At 59.1% G+C, this 24,396-nt stretch overlaps 1 protein-coding gene across 2 annotated transcripts in view; it reads left to right on the top strand.

The window, feature by feature from the left end:
* The window catches only part of SH3PXD2A (SH3 and PX domains 2A), a 241,972-nt gene that overhangs the window by 132,408 nt on the left and 85,168 nt on the right, over positions 1-24,396 (top strand). The window lies entirely within an intron of this gene.

Raw genomic sequence — 24,396 nt, 5'->3', positions numbered from 1 at the left:
AGCCGTAGGTTAGCCTCTTGCCCGTCCCTGGAAGGCCCTCGAGGAAGGTGGAAACCAGGCTCGGGAAGACAGGTGTGTGTTGTTGAGGCTGCAGGCATGGCTTTGCGGGGCAGGCTCTGGGGTCCAGGCCCACCACTCAAGGCTCTGTGATCTCTGATCATTTGCCCAGCCTCTCTGCCTTTCTGTGTCCCCACGCCTGAAAAGAGAGAATGCAGGACTCCTGGAGCGGTCCAGAGGGCTTACGGAGACGACATGTGCACTGAGATAACCCGGCTGGTGCTATGGGCCCCTTGGAAGCGCACAGCAGTTTTGTTCGTGGGAGGTTGTGGAATGGAATGGAATGTGGCCCTGTGCGTGCTCCAACCCTGCAGATCACAGCCTGGCTTTTGCAGGGAGGAGTCATAAAGCATTTAGCCTCTGAGTCACCATGGCCGCGGGGGTTATCTGCCTCTTTCTTGAGGTGGTACCGCACACCTGGGCCAGTTCACATCTCATCTGGCAAGAGATGGCCTGAGAATAGGAACCCCTCCAGCATGAGACGGGCCTGAGGCTCAGGAGGTGGGGTCGGCTGTGGCCACACAGTTCCAAAGGGCTTCTCCGCCCTGGCCCTTCTCAGCCTCCAGAACCTGCCAAGAGAGACCTGTGTTCTATGCAGAGTGTCCTCTCCATAGAGCCCAGACCCATGGGTGACCTGGGCTGACGGGCTGACCCTCTGTCAGCCAAGTGCCTGCAGCCCCTCCCTCTCAGGGCTCTATCCCAGGCCACCGTACACCTCCCCCCTCCATCCTGAAACATAAACACAGGATCGAGGAACAGCGTTATTTTGACTCTGGGGCGACTGTGGAGTGGCTTATCAAATTATCAAAGCCTGTGGATTTAACTGGAATTTTGTAGATAACCCTGGCCTCTTTCAAGTGTGCTGCTGCGGGACCTCTGAGCGCTCACGGGGGCTGGGGTGGGGGGACCGTGGCCCTTTCCATCTTGCAGGGACAACAAGGCCTGCAACAGGCCCGGCCCCTCGGCTTTGATCCCAGGCCGCTCGCTGGCTTCCGTGGGTGGAGGGTGGGGCCCACCTCCGGGCTGCTAGTGGCTGCGCTAGACCACTGTCCCTGCACAGAAAGGATGTTCTTTACAGAGACGTTTGGTGAGCCTGGCACTGCAGGCTTGGTGGTTTCGCCTCCTCAGATGGCCACCCCAGGAAGGTTGCTCGAGGGCCCTGCCCTCCCCTCCTTGAACTACTGGCCGACGGGTACTGCTGCTGTGTGGAGCAGCGCTGAGCTCTCCTGGGGCCCCTGGCTCGGGCCCCAAACGCCGGCATTATTCTAGATTCACCTCTTTCCTTCACACCCCTCCATGCAGCTCGTCAGCACATCCTGTGTGCGCCACCTTAGGCATATACCCAGACCCTGCCCACAGCTCGCCACCTCCCTGCTACTACCCCAGGGGGCCGAGCCTCGTCTCACCCCTGGATTCTGGCCTGACTGGTCTCCCTGCCTCTGCCCTCGCCCGCTACGGTCCCTTTTCAACACAGGGGAAGGAATAATCTTTTAAAAATATAGGTCAGATCATGTCCCTCCTCTGCTCAAAATCCTCCGTGCCTCCCTTGTGGCTCAGAGTCGAGGCCCTTCCGCCTGCCCCTCCCGGCGCCCCTGGTGGTACCTCCTGCCTCTCCCTCCTGGCTCTGCTCCAGCCACTTCTCACACCTTCCAGCCCCGTTCTGCCTTGAGGGCTTCGCACTGGCTCTTCCCTCCGCCTGGAACACTTCACCCCCTCCCCAGGAGAGCCCCAGCCTGGCCCCTCACCTCCTTGCAGCCCTGACTCAAATAGCTGCCTATGCCTGGCCGGCCTCCCTGTTTAAAATCCCCAGCACTGGCTCTCCCCGTCTGGGCTTCATCTTCCTTCACGGAACTTATCACCACCTCCCATGTGACCTGTTCCCTCCCTAATGTTATTGTCAGTCTGGGAGAACAGGAACCTGTACGTGTTCTGATCACACCGTAATCCCAGTGCCCAGAGCAGGCACTCAGGAGATTTGCCGGCTGGACGAGTAACGTCATTCAGGCTTTCTGTTAGTCCCCCACAGGCGGTAGGCTGTGATGTGACCATTCGGAGAGATGAAGTGGCTCCCTGGAGGTCACCCAGCTGGCAAGGGGCAGCCAAGAGAAGCTGGGGATGACGCATCCTAGCCTCTCCTGTGTGGATTCTGGGGCAGCCGTGAGGCTGGCTTGGGGTGGAGAGAGCCCTGATCACCAGATCCGGAAGGAAGGGGATAAGGACACATCCCTGGAACTCAATGGGATTCAGCGCAGGATGAGTCCCGGGCGGTCCTGAGCGTCAACTCTGACAAGCAGATGGGCCTGGCCTCATGCAGGCCACACCCAGCACCCCTGCAGCACCCAAGGTGACCCCCTGGGCTATGCACATGACCCACCCGGTCCTGGGGCCACACCTGCTGGCCCAGCTCTCCCTGGCTTACCCGTGTTTGAGCGCTTGAGACCCACATCCTGGACCACTGGGCCAGGGAGGCAGGCGTCCCCTGGCCTGGCTTCCACAAGGAGCCCCCGAGCAGCCGGTCCCTCAGCTCTGATTTTCCTGTGATGAGAGTGATGGAAATGGGGGCTCAGGCTGCCGGGCAGGACGTCAGTTAACCACGTGACCCAGCAAATGCCTCTTTTAGTTCCAGTTTAAATTTGCATCATTGAAACAGTGAACCTAAAGGTTCTCAAAGGGCCCTCCGGGAGCCCTGTCCTCAGCACCGCCCCCGCACGGTGCACTTCCTCAGAGAAGGGTTAGGGGAGGTGCAGCCCCAGGGGGCCCGAGGGCCAGAGACCGGCCTTCTCGTCTCTCCAGCCTCCTGACCGGCCTTCTCGTCTCTCCAGCCTCCTGACCCACGGGTGCCACCCTCATCCTTAGGTACCTGCACAGGGCTGCAGCCGGCTGTCGCCAGCCTCCACGCCCAGGCCCAGCCGTTTCCTCCACCTGGAGCGCTCCTGTCCCCTCTGCCCCCCCCACCCCGGCCCGAGTCCTACTCAGCCCTCAGGCTTTCCAGCAAGCCTCTCCAGAGCCCGTAGCCCTGGCCATGGCACCAACCACACTGTTTATGGTCTCTCCCCACCATGGGGGCCCGCATCTCTGGCCCCCCCAGGGCCTGGCACCTGATAAGCATTGAGTGAACCCAGGTTGGGGCTGTTTAACAAGATTAAAACTTGCACTGCCCGCTGTCATGGTTTCAGAGTGAACAGCACCCTCGATCCCTCTGGAGTTAGGTGGTCTGGGCTCCCTGGCCCCTCTGTGCCTCGGTTTCCGTATCTGTAGAGTGTGAATAACGAAAGTGCCTGCCGCCAAGGGCTGTTGGGAGGATGGTGCGTGGACGACACAGAACAGACCCGGCACGCAGTCAGCACTGCCCAAGGCCAGGCTCGCTGCCGTCATCGTGGCAGTCCTGGGCGGGGGGAACTGCGGCAAGAGACCCCCCCACGCTGCAATAGCTCTGCCACTTGTGGGCACTGCAGCCTCCTTTCGCCACCTGACATTGGTGGCCCTCTGCGCTCGGCCCGAGCCCGTGGGCAGGTGGGCACACACGCATTTGGCCCTCATGTCGCAGAGGGGAAAAACAGAGGCCAGGGCTGGCGGGGGTGCCCCCTCCATCACCTCCCACTCGTGGACCTGCCGCTGGCTCAGCAGCCTGGGAGCTCGCGGCCAGCGGGGCCCACACACACACCTGCAGCGCAGAGGGTCTCCACTCTGCCACCCCTCTCGGCTCGAGGCCTGGTCCTGTCCCCTTGGCCCATTTCTTCCCGCTGAAGCCAGCCAGATCCTAGTTCTCGAAATTGCATGGGAGGAACAGGGCCTTGCTAAACAGGTTTTTGTTCCTCAGCCCCAGGGCCACAGAGCCACCCTCTGTTGTGGCCTAAAACAATGGCCCAATGTTCAGAGGGACCATCCATCCCTGCCCTAGCCTGTCCCAATGGCCAGCTTCCATCTGGCCCGGGGTCCATACCCCTGCCACCGCCGTGTCCATGCCCGGGCAGGCCAGTGAGAGAGGGAGGCTATCCTAACCTGATCCAGGCGGAGAGCCAGGTTTGAATCTGGGCCTGAGCCTCATGAAGGTGGCCCAGCGGCTGATGCGGAGGGCGCTGAGCGAGGCTTCCAGAGACAGAGGCCTCGGGCAGAGGACAGGCAGCTGTTCTGGGGCTGGGGTGGCATGAGGGCAGAGCCCCCAGAACAGGTGCTCTTTACAAGATCTCCCAGCCTCCCTCCCCACTGATGCTTCTGAAGGGAGTGGAGGCTGGGGCTGCCCTCCCTGGGGGAAAGCAGAGTCCAGGAGGACAGAGGGGACGTTGCCAGCCCTGCCGCGGGACCCAGCAGGAAGACGGGGCGTGGGCGCGGCCGTGCAGCCAGGACAGCCCTGAGAATTTGGGGAGCCTCCTCCAGGAGCTCCCACAGCCTCGATCCTGGCCAAACTCCAGGTCAGGCCTGCTCGGGAGCCTGACTCTGGATCTCAGCATCCAGGCTTCCGCTGACAGCAGCGTGACCTTCTCCGTAAGTCACACCTATCTGCCCGGCGCTGAGGAGAATGAAGTAGAGGCTGTGTGTGGAGCACTTAGTAGGCGCTGAGGCAGGTTACTCTCTTCTTCCCTCCCTTCTGCTTCTCTGGGCAGCAAATAGAAGGTCCTGGGAAGAGTCCTGGAGAGCATCTCTGCTTCGGCCTTCACCCAGCAGGTGTTCATGGAGCATCTACTATGTGCCAGGGACCGGGTAGGCTGACAAACTCAGGGCTCAAGGCTACCACTACTAGGTGGAAATTTTGAATTGAATTAAACTCACTCCAGAGACAACAGTCAGAACACCCGGCTCTGCTTGTGGCCTTGAATGAGTCACTTCACCACTGAAATCTCTGTAAAAGAGGCCAACAGTAGCCTCTTGGCAGGGTAGTTGTGAGGTTCAAGGACACTGATGCCTGTAAATGCCTCGAGGGTGCCTGGCCATCACAGATGCTCAGTAACGGGAACTTTCTCTTCTTCTCCCCCTTTCCTCTTCACCCCTCCTGGGTGCACAGTGGCCACTCAGAAAAGACTAGGGGAATGGAATCGGGCCAAGCTGAAGACGAGCTGGGCTGACCTTTCCTGAGCCCCTCTCCACTCCGGGATGGCTCGCCAGGGTTGGTGCCGACTGGGGGGTGACTGGCTCTCAGGACCTCTGAGGCATCCCTGTTCCTGGCACTCCCCAAGGGACAGGTGGCTTGGGAATTGGAGTGGGCAGCCCACCCACCCGCTTCCTGCTTTGCTGAGTCTTGGTCCGACCCTCGTCAGTGGGACGGCTGTCCGCACCCGGCAGGCCCCACTGCCACCCGTCTGGGCAGGGACATGGGGCGTACTGTCCTTCCAGCCCCTCTGCCACTGGCAGTGGCGCCAGTAGCCTCTCTATGCTGATGGGTGAGAGAGCCAGCTGGACCCAGGGACTGTGGATCCACAGGAGGCTGGGGGCTGGAACAGCACAGAAGCCCTTGCCCAACCCCCTGCCACGGCCCCCTTTAACCTGGGTGGGCAGGTGAGAGGAAGGGGGCCACAGGAAGCTGTGTCCAGCCCACCTGAAAGGGGCGTCAGCTCCAGGGAACGGGGACTTCCGCGGGCCCAGCTGTTGTGCTGGGTGGGCAAGCCGGCGGGAGGCCCAGAGCAAGGGCGTGTGCAGGCCACATCCAGGTTGGGAGGGTTCCTCTGTGTTCAGTCCTGGCACAGGACTTTCAGCTCTCAAAGCCGGGATGGAAAGGAGGCGGCAGGGTGGGGAAGGGTATCCTGGTACTTTGGGGGGGGGGTCCCAGTTATTTTCTCAGGCTTGTGCTTTCTGTGTCTCCCTGAAACTTCAGCCCCGGGAGGATGGTCCTGGTGTGCAGGTGCCCGAGGTCCCATGTGCCCACTCCCTTGCTCCCAGGGCAGTGGCATCCTTTGGAGGCTCCAGCTGGGGGAGTGTGCCCCCGACAGAGCCCCGGAGGCCTGCTCCGCTACTAGGTCCTGTTTGAGGGGAGTCTTCATTCCGCTGCCTTGTAATTACTGCCGCTGCGTTGTAACCAGTCCCCTGGCTAGCTGCCCCTCCACAGGGCGTCCGTGGCGGAGCTCAACCTCAGACCCAGGTCTTCAGCCCTGTAGACCGGTCTTCCTCTGGTGGCATCGGGTGGGAAGCATTGGTCCACGCAAGCATTTTTCATCATCTTCCTGGTGTGAGGCACAGGGCCTCAGAAGTGGGCGAGGCTCAGCCCTGCCTCCTGGGGAGCTCGTGGTCTGAGGGGGGAAATGGCACAGACAGGGCCTGGCCCGCTGCTGTGGGAAGCGGCGGAGCACAGGAGCCAGGACTGGGGCAGTTTCAAGGAATTGAAAGAAAGTCTGTCTGCCTGGAGAGCGAGAGGGTTGGCTTGAGCTGAGCCAGAGGAGATGGGCCTGGGGCATCCAGTGTCCAGCTGGTGATTTGGGACAGTCGTTAACCCCTTCCACACTTTGGCATCAGGTGAGGGGACAGAATTTGGGGGTCTTTGGTCCAAGCATGTAACAGCCAGGGTCAGGAGTGGGGGCCGAGGGCTGTGAGCAGGGAGGACATTCACAGCAAGTCGGTCTGGAGATCACGTGACCCTTCCCCACCTTCACAGGCCCTGGTAAATTGGGCCTTAATGTAGATTGGAGGGTAGGCACCAATCAGTTCAGGCGCCTTAGTTCATGGGATCCGTGTGTGTTTGGCTCCCCCTTGTGGCAACATTGGATATTACACCAGCCGGCATTCTGGCAGGCGGTTGCAGACCAGGCTGAAACTGTGCTGGACACTTGAGCATGATCTATCTTGTTTAACCATCCATATAATCCTGTGAGGTTCATGCCTCCTTTCTGCAGATGAGAAATCTCAGGCTCGGATTGGTTGAGTTACCTCTCAGCTAGTAAGTGTCAGAGGCTGGATCCAAACCCTTCCCAACTCCAGGTGTGCACCCCCCTGACGACACAGGGGTGTGTAATGAAGAGCAGCACAGGGGCCACGGCCAGGGGAACTTGCTTCAGTTTGCAAGGTGGGACCTTTCATCTGACCATAGGGCTGAAAAGAATCAGCACCCCATGGTTGCCCTGGTCACACAGTAGGAAGCAGCTGGAGGTGCAGTTGAGGGCACTTTCCACATCTGGGGACTCTTTAAGGGGACTCCAGGCTTTTCACCAAGCCTCAGGAGCACCAGGGCCAGTCCAGCCTGTGTTCACTGAGGGCCTCCTGCTGTGGGATCAGACCTCTGAGAAGGGGGCTGCCCAGCTCGCCTTTCAGGACGGACACAGTGAGGCTGGTTCAGAGAGCACCCAAGAAAGCTGGTCTCCCTTCCCCCCTACCAAACTGAGACCTGACATTGGCCTTGGGCGCAGCTGTGACTCCACCCCCAGACCGAGCCTCTCTAACACGTGGCCCACTTGTCACATGGGCAATCTGAAATCAATGTGAACCCCCGCCCCCCAACCCAGGACACACAGCCTGAGGCTACCGGAGGCTATTTGGGTGAGGCCTGCCCCAGTGCTTAGGACAGGAGGGAGATTTTGTTTTCCAAACAGCCATAAGGAATTCCCTCATTTTAAGTATACAGTTAATCCAGCGATTGTTAGTAAATTTACAGAGTTGCGAAACCATCCGCAACCCAATTTTAGAACATTCCCGTCACCTTGAAAAGATCCCAGAGGGCGGTCTTTAATCCTTCCCAGGCTCCAGGGTTTAGGAGCCCCACTAGCATCCCTTCCCTCTTCTCCTGTCTGGGAAGAGGAAATCCGTGTTCCTGGGGACTGAGTTCTTCCCCCACCCGTGTCCTGCTCTGATTTCTAGACCTTCCCGTAGTTGTAGCTGCTTTGGCCCTTGCACAAACTGCTCAATAGCCCAGGGGTGAGGCCCGCCTGGCCTTCTTGATGCAGCTCTGAGGTGGACTGGCCGCTGAGTGGGGGCCCAGGGCAGAGGGGCAAGGGTACCCATTTCAGTGGGTACCTTCCCTGCCTATTGATTCTAGTGGCCCACTGGGTGTCCACCTTAAACTCCATCCCCACCCCCAGGAAGTACATACACAGACAGTGGGCTCTGCCACTCGGAAGGCCAGTGGGCGCAGGCAACAGATCTAGGGGCCAAGCCACAAGATGCCCAACTTTCTACCAGAGCCTGTTCCAGGCAGCCCAGAGGTTTAGCAGAAAACAATGAACGTGTTTTAGCTCATTTAATTTTTGCATCCATCCGTGAGGTGGGTACAGTTATTTTCCCCAATTTACAGATTGTGCCACTAAGAAACAGAGGGGTCACATGACTGGCAAAGCTGCTACGTGGCAGAGATGGCTAGAACCCAGGCAGTCCTGAGGGAGAGCCTGGGTCTTACCTGTCCTGCTCCTCAATAATGCTCGCAAGTGTTTAGACGCTGCATGGCATGAGCTCAGAATAAATGGGACCTATTATCACTAGCGCTATTGTTGAGGGGCTAACGTGCTGGAGAAGAAGCCAGAGGCCTGGCTACCCAAGGCCCACAGAACACTCACGGCTCAGCTCGCAGCTACAGGGGTTTGCAGTTTCTGGAGCCATCAAACAGCCTCTCCCATCCTGGCTGCATGCACGCAGTCCCAGCCTGCAGAGCCCAGCATTCCCCAGACACCCTCCAGCCCATCCGCCACATTGCATTGTCAGGTTCTGCAGCCCAGAGGAGGAAGGTGATTTGCCTGAGGTCACCCAGAGAAACTGGATTTGCACCAGGTTTTTTGACTCAGAGCCCAGTGCTCTTCCCAGCACACGGAAACTCTCCCAGCTGATTTCCAGAGCATCCCGAGTGCTGGTGCAGAGAAGGGCACCTGGAGGCCCTTATGGAGACTTGAATGGGGGCCTGGCCGAGGGACGGGGTGGGGGGAATGGCTGGGGAAGTGAGAGCTGGGCTGTGGTCATGTCCGATTCGATTAGACAGAGGCGGGCTCCTGATTAGAGAAGGCTGCGCCTGCCAAGCCGACGAATCGAGGCTCATAGCCGGGGTGCCCCGGCTCCCACCCCAAGCAGGAGGGGGCACCCATGAGGCCCACAGAGCCCTGCAACGCCGAAGGCAGGCGCCTCGGGAGCCAGACGACATGGTTATCCCACGTTGGCCGCCACCCGGCATGCCTGGGTGGCGCCCTCGCTGTGCAGGGTTGTGGCCTGGAGAATCTTGGTGGGCAGGTGGGGGGCACTTCACGCCAGGGACAGGGAGAGATGGTGTCTTGTTTCGGAATCCTCCAGAAGCAGATGTGGGGGAGAGGATTGAGCTCAGGCGGCTTACTAAGAGAAGATACCAGTGAGGGAGCGAGGGAAGGTGCGGGAGGCAAGGCAGCCGGAAGTGGTGCCTGGTTATCAACCAGCTACCCCGGGGGCGACCGGGCTGACCCAAGGAACCTGTGGGGAGCCTGCGAAGAGCTCCCAGCCAGAGGGCTGCCTCGCCTGAGGGCAGGGCTGCTGGGACCTCCCCACCCTCCTGTGCTTTCTTTGCCCACCTCCAAATAGCAGGGGAGGGAGCTTTCCAAAAAGCCTGTCTGAGCCGACACCCACAGGGCTTTCCGCTGTGCTTAGGAGGTCTTCCGGGAGCTTCCCTGTGGCCTGCGCCTGGGGAGGCCTGGCCCTTGTTCCTGCCCCTGCCCCTGCCTCAGCCCTGGCCTCTGCCTTTCCGTCTGCCCCTCAGGCTCTCCCTTAATCCTCTCTTCCTGAGAGCCCTCCCTTTCTTTCTCCACTTCAGCACTCTGATTCCTTTCTTCACAGCTCTTAACCCAGTTTATCAATTGGCTTTATCCGGTTCTGTGCTGTCCTCCTCCGGGCAGGGGTGGGTCCTGTCTTACTCAGCGCTGTGATGGCAGGGCCTGGCACGTAATAGGTGCTTGTCAAGGACAGAGGAGCCCCGGTGGTGCTGCAGGGGTCAGAGGAAAGAGCTGGCAGCTGCAGGAAGGTGGGCCAGCACTACCCCTCCGCCGCCTGGGGCTCCGGGACTGCAGGCCTTTTGTCACTAAGCGCTGAGTTTCTGTAAGCAGAATGGAGACAACTGTGGTTGAGTCTGTTCAAGGCCCGAGGGCCGCTCTGGCGAAAGCCCTGAGGAGGGCCTGCGTGGAGGGGCCAGTCCCCTGCGGTCCTCTTCCTGGGAGGGCGGGCCCGGCCAGTGCACCAGGGTCAGTCATGGGGTATGAGATGGTCAAGCAGGCCCGGTGGAGATCAGACCAGGAGGGCAGTGGGGCCTTGGAGAGGCAGCCAGACCCCTGGGGGCCAGAGGTGGGCAGGGAAGGCAGCCTGGGGGAGCCAGGCCTCCACCTGGACTTGGATGCTGAGGGAGGGTTCAGAGACAGATAGGGAGGGAGAGGCCTGGACAGATGGAGGCTTCCAAGCAGGGGCATCAAGACAGGGGTGGGGGCTTTGGGGGGTTGGGCATGAGAAGGCTAGAAGGCCAAGAGCCTGAAAAGATGGTGACGGTTCTCAGCACACGGTTAGGGGTCAGCTGACACCCACTTTAAGTCTGAGCTCTGCCTCTGGGCTAGCAACTTAAGCATTTTGTGCCTCGATTTCCCCATGTGAAAAATGGGGATAAGGATAGCACCTTCTTTTTGGAGTGGTCAAGAGAATTGCAGTAATATATACGAAGCACATCTCGCTGTGCCCGGCACATAGTCAACACCTCCTGAGCACACACGTGCCCTTGTTCTCAGACTTGGGCCCACAGGGCACACGGGCAAAGGAGACAGTAAGGCACTGTGGTCCAGCTGGGGGAGCAGAGGGACACACTTGCTAGGGTGATGTCCCAGACAGAGGATGGAGCACAGGAGACCCAGGCCATCCTCACCAATGGACAGGGAATGCACCGAGTCATGAGGGTGGACTCTGCCCATCGAGACTGCTCGAGCCTTCTCATATTTTACACAAATTAGCACCCGCACTTGCTGACCCATCTATAATGGTCAGGGAAGACTTCCTGGAGGAAGTGGCATTTCCACTGGGCTTTACTGGGGGGGAAAGGAGGGGAGGGCTGCCTGGGGGACAACTCAGGATTATACAGCCGTTCTGGCCAGCCCCTTGGAACCACCTGGCAGCCCTGAGCCTGGTTGCCAGGAGTCAGGGCTTTCGTGCACTCACTCAGCAAACACCAGTGGTGCCCAGCCCTACGCGAGGCCTGGGGCGACATCATAGTTCCGGCCTCACGGAGCCTACAGTGGAGAGGAGGAAGCAGCAAAGCCGCAATAGTGAGAGCTACGAAGGAAAAGCCAGAGTGCTGTGGCAGGCCCGGTTTGGGGGTGTTGGGGGTCAGCACTGGGCTAGGAGCTGAAGGAAGGGAAGGAGAGAAAGTCAGAGCCGTTAGAACCGGAAGCCACGGTGCCTCTAAGCACAGGTGGTTGTGGACACTTGCCACGTGTCACAGCCAGGCTTCCTCTTCCCCACAGCTGTGCTCACACCAGAGCTGATGCTGTGAAAAGGCAGTGTCTAGAACTCGGTGTCCTTTGGGTATTTCTGGCCCTGAGTCTTTGCCTTTGTTTTATCTTCCTCTTCCCCACCTATTCCTAATTTAGCTTATCTGTCTGAACTTTACAGCCACAAGATGGTAAATGATTTGAGCACTAAACTAAGGCAGTTTGGGCTCACATGCTGTGTTACTATGGGCAAGTAACATGCCCTCTCTGATCCTCTATTGCTCTTCTGTAAAATGGGGAAAATAAGAGAACCTACTACATAGGAACGTTATGAGGATAAAATGAGCTGACACGTGTCAAGGGCTTAGTTTGGTCCCCAGCATAATGTAAATGCTTGAAAAAATACACCATTCTTGTCAGTTATGATATTAGTGATAATAACAATAGCAGTAGCAATAATAGTAGCATGCCTCAGTCCCCCCAGCTTTGGAAAAGGAGGGCACAGTCAGGGTACGGTGGCCTGCCCCACTCCCTTCATGCCCCCGCCCCCAGTTCCCACCATGCTCTGGGGTCCAAGGGCTCACACCTGCTCCAGGGCCTCTGGGAACTTCTTGGTGACGTCATTACATGGCGGAGGCTGAAGGCAGTGGCCCGGGGCTGGCCCGCTGGGATCTGTAATGGGTGTCCTGGTAAACAGTGACTTTGCTGTAGTTGGAGCCAGGCTGACCCAGAGGAGAGAGAGCAGGTCCAGTGCTGACAGGAAGGCTGCTTGGAGGAGGCCTGAGGCAGGAAGCTGTTACCCAGGGCTCCCAGGCTGCCCCTCCTGCAGCAGGTAGGACGCAGGCCTACCTGGGGCCTGGAGCTGGAAGCCTCTTTGCAAAAGTCACATGGGGCCCGGTCTAATGCCCTGATTATTTCGGTCAAGGAAACTGAGGCACAGAGAGGACTGCCATCCCCCAGGTCTCGTGAACCCCACGCTGGGTGGCTCAGTCTTTGAGGACCCCCCTTAGACCCTGTCTCTCACGTGCTGCTCAGGGAGCCAGTTGGCAGACCCTTGGGAAGCCTCCAGCTGCCCTGGGCCCAGGCTGGCCTGGGGGCACCCCAAGTTCACTGAGTACACTGGCCTGGTCAGAGAGCCCCTCTGCCCTGTATTTCCTCCTGCTGCGTGGCGTGCAGTAGCCACTTGCCCCTTCATGGAGCAGCTTCACTCTGTTGGCCACTTGGTCCAGCAGTGAGGAGGATCCAGGCTTGGCTGTCACTCCTTCCGACTGGAATCAATGGGCCAAGGCCCCCGGGAAGCCTGGCAGCCACGAGGATTCCTGGGGCACATGAAAGGAATACAACCATCTAGATGGGGCTTGAACCGCTCAGCTCTGCCACCCCTGCACATGGTCTTGGTGAAGTGGCTTTACACCTCTGAGCCTGGGTTTCTTCATCTCTAATCGATATCCCAAGCCTTGGCCCTCCCCACTGGGGCCAGCCAGGCCAGTCTCCCCACATCCTTCCCGAGCTGCTCCTCCAGAAGCTCCTCCCTCGCCAGGGTTAACTGCTGGGGCTATGCAGAGCCCCACGACTGCAGTGAGGGATGGAGGCGTGAGCTAGAGGCTACCTTTACCGAGCCCCGCTGTGCACCAGGTACTTACCACGTGTTAACTTGTTTCATCCTCCAGCAATCCAATTAGATGGGTGGAAATGCAGAGTGGAAACGAAGACAGAGAGACCCTAAATCTGTCTGGCAGAGCTGGGATTTTAACCCAGGCAGCTACACACACATCCCCACGTGAGCCACATAAACCTACCTGCCAGTGCCTGATCCAGGCCGTTGGTCTAGGCCACGCTGCCGAGTACACTGTGGCGATTTACATTACAACTTTAATTAAGATTAAAAATTTAGTTCTTGGGGAGTGCCCTGGTGGCCTAGTGGTTAGGATTCCGGGCTCTCACTGCCGGAGCCTGGGTTCAATCCCTGGTGGGGGTCTTGGGTCACACTAGTCATCTCTTAAGTACTTGACAGCCACGGTGGCTGGTGGCCACCACACTGGACAGTGCAGATAGAGGCCACTTCCGCCGATGATCACAGAGAATTCTATTGGGCAGCTCCAGGTAGGGCACTACTAGGTGCTGGGGGCCAAACTGGGACACTCAGTGCCACTGGAGGTCAAAATCTGTGGGCTTTCTGGACGAGGTGCCCCTCCCCAGGCCTTAGAATGTTGTGAGACACTAGAGAGGGCGGGAGGGTGCGTGTGGTGGCCATAAGCACAGATAACCCTGAGTTTGCAGCCTTGCTTTCTCATTGCTAGCTGTGTGGCACCAGGCAAGTTACTTAACCTGTCTAAGCCTCATCTGTAAAATGGGCCTAAGGCACCGGCGTCAGAAACAACATAAAGCAGGTGTAAAGGGGCCTGGCATTTCTGGGTGCTCAGTGTTTACGCATTTGTGATGTAGAGTTTGGGAAAATCTGGGAGACGGTTCTCTCGCTGTCACAGGCGACCACACAAGCTCCAAGAGCCCAGGCCCTCCCAGGCAGTGCAAGTGGGCTAGGCGCCTGGGAGAAGCTTGGGGCCATGGTCTGAGCACACTTTCCCACAGAGGCTGAAGTAGGAACAAGCACAGCTGGGCCTTGGACGGGCTCCTGGGCCTCCGTGGGAAGCAGGAAGCCATTGGCCCAAGCTCCCAACTTTCCAACCCCAGCTCAAAATTAGGCCAGGGCTGGGGAGTGTCGGGCCCACCGCCAAGAAGCAAGCCGGAGGTCTACTCAGCAGTAGGACCCTGGTGTCTGTCATACACACACACACACACACACACACACACAGATGAGACACACCTCTGCAGACAGGGCCACTGTAGCTTGGGGAGCAAAGCAGTCTACTGTCTCCTGAAACAAGTCCCCATCCTGCACCCTGAACCAGAGCCAGAACCAGGTGGGAACCTGATTCTCAGTCACAGGGCTGGTGTTGCCACTTTCCAGGGGAAAATCTTTAGTTAGAACCATCGCCACTGGGTTTCTCCTTCTAAAATCTGAGCCATTTTCCTTTGCTTGCAGTCCAGCCCCAGCTGCATGTCCTGTCCCCCCAGGCATACAGCCTCCTGGAGGCATCACACACACACACACACACACACACACATCATCCCGCATTCCTTCCTGCCCCTGCACCTTTACTCACGTCATCCCTTCCGTCCCAACTCTCCTTCCTGCCTCTGCTCTTTCTAAATATCCACCTTTCAAGGGTAGGTCTGCTGCCCCCCGCCTCCAGGTCTGCTGCCCCCCCTTCCAGGTCTGCTGCCCCCCCTTCCAGGTCTGCTGCCCCCCCTTCCAGGTCTGCTGCCCCCCCTTCCAGGTCTGCTGCCCCCCCTTCCAGGTCTGCTGCCCCCCCTTCCAGGTCTGCTGCCCCCCCTTCCAGGTCTGCTGCCCCCCCTTCCAGGTCTGCTGCCCCCCCTTCCAGGTCTGCTGCCCCCCCTTCCAGGTCTGCTGCCCCCCCTTCCAGGTCTGCTGCCCCCCCTTCCAGGTCTGCTGCCCCCCCTTCCAGGTCTGCTGCCCCCCCTTCCAGGTCTGCTGCCCCCCCTTCCAGGTCTGCTGCCCCCCCTTCCAGGTCTGCTGCCCCCCCTTCCAGGTCTGCTGCCCCCCCTTCCAGGTCTGCTGCCCCCCCTTCCAGGTCTGCTGCCCCCCCTTCCAGGTCTGCTGCCCCCCCTTCCAGGTCTGCTGCCCCCCCTTCCAGGTCTGCTGCCCCCCCTTCCAGGTCTGCTGCCCCCCCTTCCAGGTCTGCTGCCCCCCCTTCCAGGTCTGCTGCCCCCCCTTCCAGGTCTGCTGCCCCCCCTTCCAGGTCTGCTGCCCCCCCTTCCAGGTCTGCTGCCCCCCCTTCCAGGTCTGCTGCCCCCCCTTCCAGGTCTGCTGCCCCCCCTTCCAGGTCTGCTGCCCCCCCTTCCAGGTCTGCTGCCCCCCCTTCCAGGTCTGCTGCCCCCCCTTCCAGGTCTGCTGCCCCCCCTTCCAGGTCTGCTGCCCCCCCTTCCAGGTCTGCTGCCCCCCCTTCCAGGTCTGCTGCCCCCCCTTCCAGGTCTGCTGCCCCCCCTTCCAGGTCTGCTGCCCCCCCTTCCAGGTCTGCTGCCCCCCCTTCCAGGTCTGCTGCCCCCCCTTCCAGGTCTGCTGCCCCCCCTTCCAGGTCTGCTGCCCCCCCTTCCAGGTCTGCTGCCCCCCCTTCCAGGTCTGCTGCCCCCCCTTCCAGGTCTGCTGCCCCCCCTTCCAGGTCTGCTGCCCCCCCTTCCAGGTCTGCTGCCCCCCCTTCCAGGTCTGCTGCCCCCCCTTCCAGGTCTGCTGCCCCCCCTTCCAGGTCTGCTGCCCCCCCTTCCAGGTCTGCTGCCCCCCCTTCCAGGTCTGCTGCCCCCCCTTCCAGGTCTGCTGCCCCCCCTTCCAGGTCTGCTGCCCCCCCTTCCAGGTCTGCTGCCCCCCCTTCCAGGTCTGCTGCCCCCCCTTCCAGGTCTGCTGCCCCCCCTTCCAGGTCTGCTGCCCCCCCTTCCAGGTCTGCTGCCCCCCCTTCCAGGTCTGCTGCCCCCCCTTCCAGGTCTGCTGCCCCCCCTTCCAGGTCTGCTGCCCCCCCTTCCAGGTCTGCTGCCCCCCCTTCCAGGTCTGCTGCCCCCCCTTCCAGGTCTGCTGCCCCCCCTTCCAGGTCTGCTGCCCCCCCTTCCAGGTCTGCTGCCCCCCCTTCCAGGTCTGCTGCCCCCCCTTCCAGGTCTGCTGCCCCCCCTTCCAGGTCTGCTGCCCCCCCTTCCAGGTCTGCTGCCCCCCCTTCCAGGTCTGCTGCCCCCCCTTCCAGGTCTGCTGCCCCCCCTTCCAGGTCTGCTGCCCCCCCTTCCAGGTCTGCTGCCCCCCCTTCCAGGTCTGCTGCCCCCCCTTCCAGGTCTGCTGCCCCCCCTTCCAGGTCTGCTGCCCCCCCTTCCAGGTCTGCTGCCCCCCCTTCCAGGTCTGCTGCCCCCCCTTCCAGGTCTGCTGCCCCCCCTTCCAGGTCTGCTGCCCCCCCTTCCAGGTCTGCTGCCCCCCCTTCCAGGTCTGCTGCCCCCCCTTCCAGGTCTGCTGCCCCCCCTTCCAGGTCTGCTGCCCCCCCTTCCAGGTCTGCTGCCCCCCCTTCCAGGTCTGCTGCCCCCCCTTCCAGGTCTGCTGCCCCCCCTTCCAGGTCTGCTGCCCCCCCTTCCAGGTCTGCTGCCCCCCCTTCCAGGTCTGCTGCCCCCCCTTCCAGGTCTGCTGCCCCCCCTTCCAGGTCTGCTGCCCCCCCTTCCAGGTCTGCTGCCCCCCCTTCCAGGTCTGCTGCCCCCCCTTCCAGGTCTGCTGCCCCCCCTTCCAGGTCTGCTGCCCCCCCTTCCAGGTCTGCTGCCCCCCCACTTCCAGGTCTGCTGCCCTCCCCCTTCCAGGCAGCCCTCTCCAATTGCCCCAGACCACTCTGACCACCCCTCTGGGGAATGCCTCTACAACATATCCTTTTGACCAGGCTTTGGGGCACCTGATCACAAGGTGACTTGTATATTTTCTTCTACTGGGTGTTTGTCTTGTGTCTCCAACTAGACAGTGTGCTGTGTGAGAGCAGAGCTGTGTTTCCCACCACTTCTGCCCAGACACAATGCTGGTTCTACAGCAGACCCTCAGTTAAGACACGGATGGATGCATGGATGCATGGACGGACGGACAGACAAATGCACTTGGAGAGAGACAGGAAAGGCCTCCAAACCTGGAACACCCTCCTTGCCCTTTTCTCCAGGGATTTCACGATGGAACCCCATCACGGCACTTTGTCACTCCCCTTTCCACAGTTCCCCATCTTCCCTCTCCTCCCTGGACTGCTTGTCAGCCACATCTGGGTGGGATGCCTTGGAACACACAGGTGGGAACCCAGGCCTGAGCTGGCACCCCGAGCGAGAGAGCCAGGGTTTTATGAAGCCATGCTGGTGAGGGGCCAGTCAACACTTCCCCCACTCTGGCCGCCGTCCACGCTCCAAATCTAGCCCCTCTTGGGAACCCAGGCTGTTGGCCAGAGAGCCTCTCCACGTGCCCGATGCCGTTCTAAGAGCTTCGCGCATTATCCCAGGTAAACCCCACAACAACAGCAAAGGTAGGAACTAATTTTATCCCTTTGACAAATGAAGGTACAGAGAGGTTAAGAAACTTGCCTGTCACAAAGTGGTAAGTGGCTGAAGCAGGCTCCACCCCGCTCACACTCTTAACCCTCTGCTGGAGGCCTGGACACGGTGGAGCCATCCCCGGGCTGGAGACACGCTCAGGTCCTTTGCCATAGTGGTGAGTCCAGTCATGGTGAGGAGATAGACAGACAGACGGAGCTTTGTCCTTTTGCTGTGGATGGAGCAGCAGCAGAGCCCCTCTGGGATGTTCAGGAGACCAGCACGAGGCCTGGGAGGTTTCTGGGTCTGTGATCACCCTGGCTCGGGTCTCTCTGGGACACAGCTTTGGGGGTGCGCAGGAGGCGGGAGGAAACTCTTTCCTCCCCAGGAATTCAGCTTTTTCGCCCCAGGGCAGGAATTCCGGCCTCTCTGGACTGTCCACATGGTCACAATGGGGTCCATTCTCAGAACCCTGGAGAAAACAGCCCCTGCGGAGAAAGGACGGATTCTTGTTGGACACAAGGGCCCTCAGTGCCACAATTTAGATCAGGGCACAGATGGGGGCAAGGAACAGATTCATGCCCCCTCTGTCTGTCTTCCCTATCAGGGCACAGATGGGGGCAAGGAACAGATTCATGCCCCCTCTGTCTGTCTTCCCTAGAGGCTGCTGCCCCTTGAGACCATTCCATGCAAAGGCTCTCAAAAGCCAGAACGAAAACCCAGCTAGGGGCTAAGCGGGGTGGAAAACCGCTCCAGATTCTCCCGCCCTCAGCCCACCGGAAGCCCCTGCCCTCAGAGCCTCCCTGCTCGGCTTCTGGAGCGACAGGCTGTCTCAGTTTTGGTTTCACAGAGAGTGAACAGCCTGTGGGGACACTCAGAGGGGCCCCCTTATAGGGATGGGGAAACTGAGGGCTCGAGAGTTTGTTGGTGTTTCTAAACCTTTTGCTGCCATGGTGAGAAGTTTCACATCACAACCCAATACAGACAGACAGGTAGACAAGCAGGTAGACATCAGAAACCCAAGTTTCGCAAAACAGGATTTAAACTTAACCATGGGTGACTCCATCATTTTGTTCCTTCTGCCTGTTAAAGATGCTTGTTGGAACCCACCAAGGTGATTTCAGAACTCACTAATGGGTCACAACCTGGCATTCAGAAAGCACTAGTTTGAAGTGACTTGCGCAGGTCCACCGGCCGCTGAGGGGCAGAGCCAGGCCCAGAACCCTGGTGGCTCTGTTGACATTTCAGGCTCAGAGCTGTCACAGCCTCTCTCCTGCCCTGCCCCCCTGGCTGTCCATCTCACCTCTTAACAAAAAACCTTTCCCCAGCCAGGCTCTGACCCCATCACTCCCTAATTCTGAAAACCTCCAGATTTCACAGCAGGACATCAAAGCCCTCCCCTTCCCCCCTCCCCTCCCCCAGCCTGGCCTTTCCCTGCCTGTCCCTCTGCTCACCAATGCTCCCCAGTAGTTCAAATCCTCCTCTTTGGAGTTACTTGTTCGTGCTTCTAGAACTTTCCCCTCTCTACCCTCTCCATGGACCCAAACCCCTCTGATCCTTCAAGGCTCAGCTCAAGGCTTCCTCCTCTAGGAAGCCACCTTGCATGTCCTACAGCCCTGGGATCTCTCTCTTCTCTGCACCTGGAGTGTAACGTCTCCTGTGACTCTCAGCATAGATTATCTCAGAAGGTTACCTTTCTCACTGTGCTATGTAGTTTCATCCCCTAATTTAACCCCAAACTTGCAGCCCTTCTGCATGTCACATATTTCTCCCATGCCTGCACAGGCCCTCACGAGGCAGCCTCCGGCAAGAGCTAGAAAGTGCTTATTGGTTGATAACAGCAGTCAAAACCATCACTACATCACTATGTGAAGGGCTCCACATCACTCTCCTGGCCAAGGTTGCATACCATCACTCCCAGACCCCATATTTTAGGTACCGCCCACGTCCCCAAGACCACTTGGCTCTCAAGGTCACCCACAGCCATCTGGCAACCCGCGGTTCCCAGCGGCCGCAGCCCTGCAGACAGGCATCCCGGGCCAAGCAGCCAATGTCAGCCAGCAGACAGGAGGGTGAGAACATCAAGCTGGCAGTGCGTGCCTGTCCTCTTCTGCCAGGACACTCACTGATGGGAATGACAGTGCAGGGGAGAGGGACGGCAGGCAGTGGAGGGCATGGCCCTGTAGCACTCAGAATTCCACCTGGTGGGGACTCAGCCTCCTTCCACAGAGCAGCCCGGCCAGACTGGGCTTCCTTTCCTGGTCTCTCCCCCGCCTCAGGGGGTCTTCCTGGCTTTCCTCTCACTCCGGGAGCCCATGACCAGCAGGATGCCACCTCCTTTCCCCAGTGAGAGCCTGCTTCTCCGGCCTGTGCGTCCTCTCCTTGCAGCCCATTCCCTGGTGGACCTCTGCGTGGGGAGCCCTCTGGGTCAGGATGTCAGTGGAGCTCCACAAGCCTGGGCAAGCCACTTAAGCCCTCAGGACCTCAGTCTCCTCATCCATAAAATGGGTTAACACCACCTCTGCCTACTTCAGAGCACTGAAGGGCAAATGTCTGTTCAAGAAAGGGCAGAGGGAGGGGAAGCATGTGTAAAAACAGGTGGTCCAGACACAGGAACTGTTAAATGCCTTTCCTGCCCCCTCCCTGCAGCCTCTCCCTCTTTTCTGTCTCCAGCACCAGCCGCTTCGCTGGAATGTCCGGGGAAGGAGCACAGCATGTCTCACCAAGAGAAAAGAAAGGGAAAAAAATTAAAAAGAAGAGAAAAGAAAAGGGAAGCCGACCTTTTTGGGTGCCATTAGCCTGAACATCTCTTGGTTCGGGGCTCTGAGCATTTGCCGCTCCTTGGAGGTTAAACGAATCCCAATAAATGAGTCCAGAGCTTGCCAGTTCCTGTGGGTCAGTGTCACCCTGAAAACATGATTGTTTCCAGATGAGCCCTGTTCTAACATCATGTGCACAACAGGCTTTCCCTAGGTGGACGGCACTAGACAGAGACCAATGCTGGGTTGGTGTCTGAAAGCCCAAAACTCTGCATAGGGGGGCTGGACTTGCCCCTGTGTGGCATTCTGCTGCCAGCAGCATGGCGGGGTCCTTAAGAAGAAGCCCCTTCCTTTGGTTTTAGGGGGTTCTGCAGAGTCCGAGTTCAAACGGGCCTTTGGCATTTGGGTAACAACAGAGGTGGGGTCTGGTCCAGGTGTGAAAGAATAATAATTTCTATAGCATTTTCTGTGCTGGGCACTATGTGAACCCCCTTTATGAGTGCTGTATGTTTCATCTTCCCCAAATCCTAATGGGTTGGTAGAGTTATTATCCTCTTTCTACAGACAGAGAAATAGAGGCTCGAGAGGTAAAGGGAGTAGCTCAGGATGACCACCCAGCTAGCAAGTAGCAGAGAGTTGAACTGGAGGCTGTCTGCTTCCAGCGCCTGTCCTCACCCCGCAGGCAGCATCACCCTAAGAGGAAGGGCCAAGAGATGAACTGTTTATATCACGTGGGGGAGGGGGAGGCCTCAGGAGTCCCTATTTAAATGGGGGACGGGTGTGATGCTGGGTTGGAGGAACCCCGTCCCTTTCCCCCAGCCAGGCCTGACCTGTGGACCATCTGGTGACCAACTATCCTGGTTTGTCTGCAACCTTCCCAGTTCGAGCCCTGAAAGTCCCATGTCCCAGTTTGCCCAGGATGGTTGGTCACTGTGGTCTTGGTCACCCCTGGACCAGTTGCAGAGAAGGCTGAGTGGCCTGATGGAGCTGTGTCAGGACAGCCTGGGAGGCCTTTCCAATTACATTAGCTTCTGGTAGCACTAGAGGGAGACGCTAGCCCTCGCCTCCCCTCCCTTTCTCCTTCCTGTGACTCCCTGGGAGATAGTGATTTCAGCAGCCAGTCGAAAGCAGGCTACACCGTGACCTACCAGGAGTGGAATCCCCAGCTGTACAGGGGCTGTCAGCACCACCTCCAGGCAAGAGCTGAGCAAGGAGGGGAGGTGGGAAGGGCGTCTTGAGTGGTTCAGGACCTGGACTCTGACAGACGGGCTGCTGTCCTGCCCAGGCCAGGACTGATTGCAGGGCAGCAGGAGGTGGGCATGCCAGAAGGGAGAGCCCTGCCTTTCCCCCTCACCATGCCCTGGTATGTGAGGGATGGGGGAGTCCCAGCCACTGGATACCTAAGCTGCTTCTCATACTCAGCGGCTAAAAATATGCAATGGCTTTGCTAAAAGGTGCCCAATGGAAACCTACAGGAGGTTTCCTATTAGGGCCGCGCCTGCTCGGGCTGGAGGCCGGATGCTATGCCTGCCATTCCAACCACCCAGTCCCAGCCTGGTACCTCCCCCCTGCCAGGGCCTCAGCCTCCACTCCATTAACCCATGTGCTTCTCAGGCCCCCAGGGCCTTGCGTTGCCCTCCCTCCCCTGCACCCACTGGGTGGCAGCATTTGGGGTTTGGTCTTGACCCCCAGAGCAAGGCCCGGGTCCTCGGCCACCCAATCGCAGCCTCACCTACTCACTGTGTGACCTTGAACAGGTTGTCTAGCTTCTCTAAGCTTTGCTGTCCTCACCTGCAAAACAAGGAGACCACAGGATCCAGAAGCCCTTGGTGGGAAGGGCTCGCGCTCTGGTTGAAGAAGAGGCCGGCCAGGACATTTGTCTGGAAGCTCATTGTGCTCACCGAGCGGAAATGTTTCTTAGGCGTGGCTGGGGTCCTGCTGGAGATTATGGTACAGTGACTGCAGGGCCCCTTGGTACAACTCCTGCCTACCTGTCAGGGTTGTAGTGACTGGGCAGAGACTCTGCTGGGCCCCAGGCTCTCAGCCAACACTGGCCCAGCCTCGGGACCCCCAGCGGGTAGATGCAGACACTGTATTAGGTCAGGTCGCGATGGGGCCCCACGTCTGAATTTGTAACTGGCTCTCCAGGTGAACCTGTTGAATGACCAGGTCGAGAGTCGCTGACGGGGCCTGGCACAGAGCAGGCCCTCGGCCCCTGTGAACTATGTCCCTCGCCTACTCCTGAGCCTTAGCGGGCTTCCCTGTCACACGGTAATGACCTGCCCATCTCCCCTCTGGGGCCGCTGACAAGCTCAAAGAGAATTCTGGGCAGCTGCAGCTGCACAAACGGGGAGAAGATGGCGAGGAAGCCACCCCCCGTCTGGACTGCTGGCAGCCAGGGGTTGGGCAGTGAGCCATTTTGGTCCCCGGCCCAGAGGCTTCTCCTGCAAGACCAGAAGGAAAATGGTGGCGCAGGGGAGGGCAGTTCCCCCTTGCCCTCCACTCTCTGCCCTTCCCCAGGCCCCACTCTGCAAAAAAGCCTGAGAAACAGATTCTCTCCTTGGGAGATGCAAGTCTGCTAGGCAGGACATAGCCTCCATACAATGTTCTCCTCCTCACTGGGAATTCTTCCCACGGTAGAGCTTCAACCGGCACAGCCAGGCACCCCGGACAGTCTCTCCCTGTCTCAGGGCGGTGACCCTGGCTCAGGCTTTCCTGGACTGCCAGATCGAGGATGGGGGCAGATGGGAACTCTCCCACCTGCCTTTTGGAGGCAACAGATTCAACAGGTTCCCCTTTCCCCCCATCCTTGTTACAGTATCATTCGGGCAGGTGGGCTTATGAACCACAGCCCTTGCCCAGCTTGGACGACCTTGGGCAGTGGCTGAACCTCTGTTTCCTCATCCGCAAAATGGGGATGATAGGACCTCCATAGTGTGGATGTGAGGATTGATAGAGGCTTGAAATACCAAGGAGGTCCTCAAGCAGGGCAGCTGGTAAGGGGAAGGTATCAGAAATGCGTGTTCCGGGCCTCAGATCCAGCATTCCGACTCACTGGTTTCTGTGTCCAAAGTTTGGGAAACAGAAGCCTCGCAGAGGGAGATCCCCTCATCCTTGGCTGTGGAGGCAGATCACCTTGGAGCTTAACAAATGCCTCCAAAGCCCAGGCCACCCCCCAGATTCATAGGATCAGAATCTCGGTGAGTGTCCATGAGGGTGACTCCCTTCCCTGTGAACCTGCTGCCCTTTCCTCCAAGAGACCCCCTCTTTCCAGCTGGCAGACCTAGCTGGCCGGTTGGCATATTTTCTTTGATCCCAGGGGAAACGGAAGCCATTTCCTGGAGTCTCCACATTGATCACCAGCCAGCCCCACCTGAGCACTTAACAGACCTCCAGCGTAGTAGAGGCTCCCCTGAGGACTGGCGGATGAAGGGGTGCTGGGAGGGGCCGAGGGCAGTGAGGGCAGGACTTGGGAAGTAGCCTGCTGCTGAGTCTGGGATAAATCCTTGATGCGGGGCGAGGAAGGCTCCAGGCTGGGGCAGCTCAGGGCACCAAACAGTTATTGTCAGTGACAGGATTTGAATCCAGTGCTCACTTACTCAGAAGCTCAACCTTTGTTCCTGTCCATGCAGTATGCTCTGCCTCACTCCTACTGAATCCCAGGTTCCCAGCCTGAGCTTTTCTGGTCAACATTCAACTACAGCCCCTATTTATCCATCACTTATGCCAGGCCAAGGGATGCAGCGGGAGGGAACAAGCCACAGTGTGACCTCAGGGAGCCTTGGGTTTAGGATGGGGGCAGACTTTAATCAAAGGGTCACACAAATCTGTAATTACGCAGAGGCCAGCGGAGGGAGGATGTCGGGAAAGACAGGTTGAGGAGGTGACATTTCAGTCGTGACTTTAAAGGCTGAGTGCGCAAGAGCGAGCAATGTAAACAACTGGGAGGGGAAGCGCTGCAGGGGAGGGGAGCGGGCTCCCGGCGCGGGGCAGGCCCTGGGTTCTAGCGACCACCCCCGGGGCCTGTTTCCCTATTAACGAAGTGGGTGGAAACGTGCCTCACCCTCCCCCATCGGAGGACGGACGGGGGAAGGTGCCTGGGAAAGGACACGAGCGGCCCACCGAGCCCATCCAGTTGGGCCGGG

Source organism: Neophocaena asiaeorientalis, unplaced genomic scaffold, assembly GCF_003031525.2.
Source record: "Neophocaena asiaeorientalis asiaeorientalis breed wild unplaced genomic scaffold, Neophocaena_asiaeorientalis_V1.1 scaffold240, whole genome shotgun sequence".
In the NCBI taxonomy this organism is placed as follows: domain Eukaryota; kingdom Metazoa; phylum Chordata; class Mammalia; order Artiodactyla; family Phocoenidae; genus Neophocaena; species Neophocaena asiaeorientalis.
Note: the sequence above shows the minus strand (reverse complement) of the source record. Positions and strands in the feature narration are given on the sequence as shown.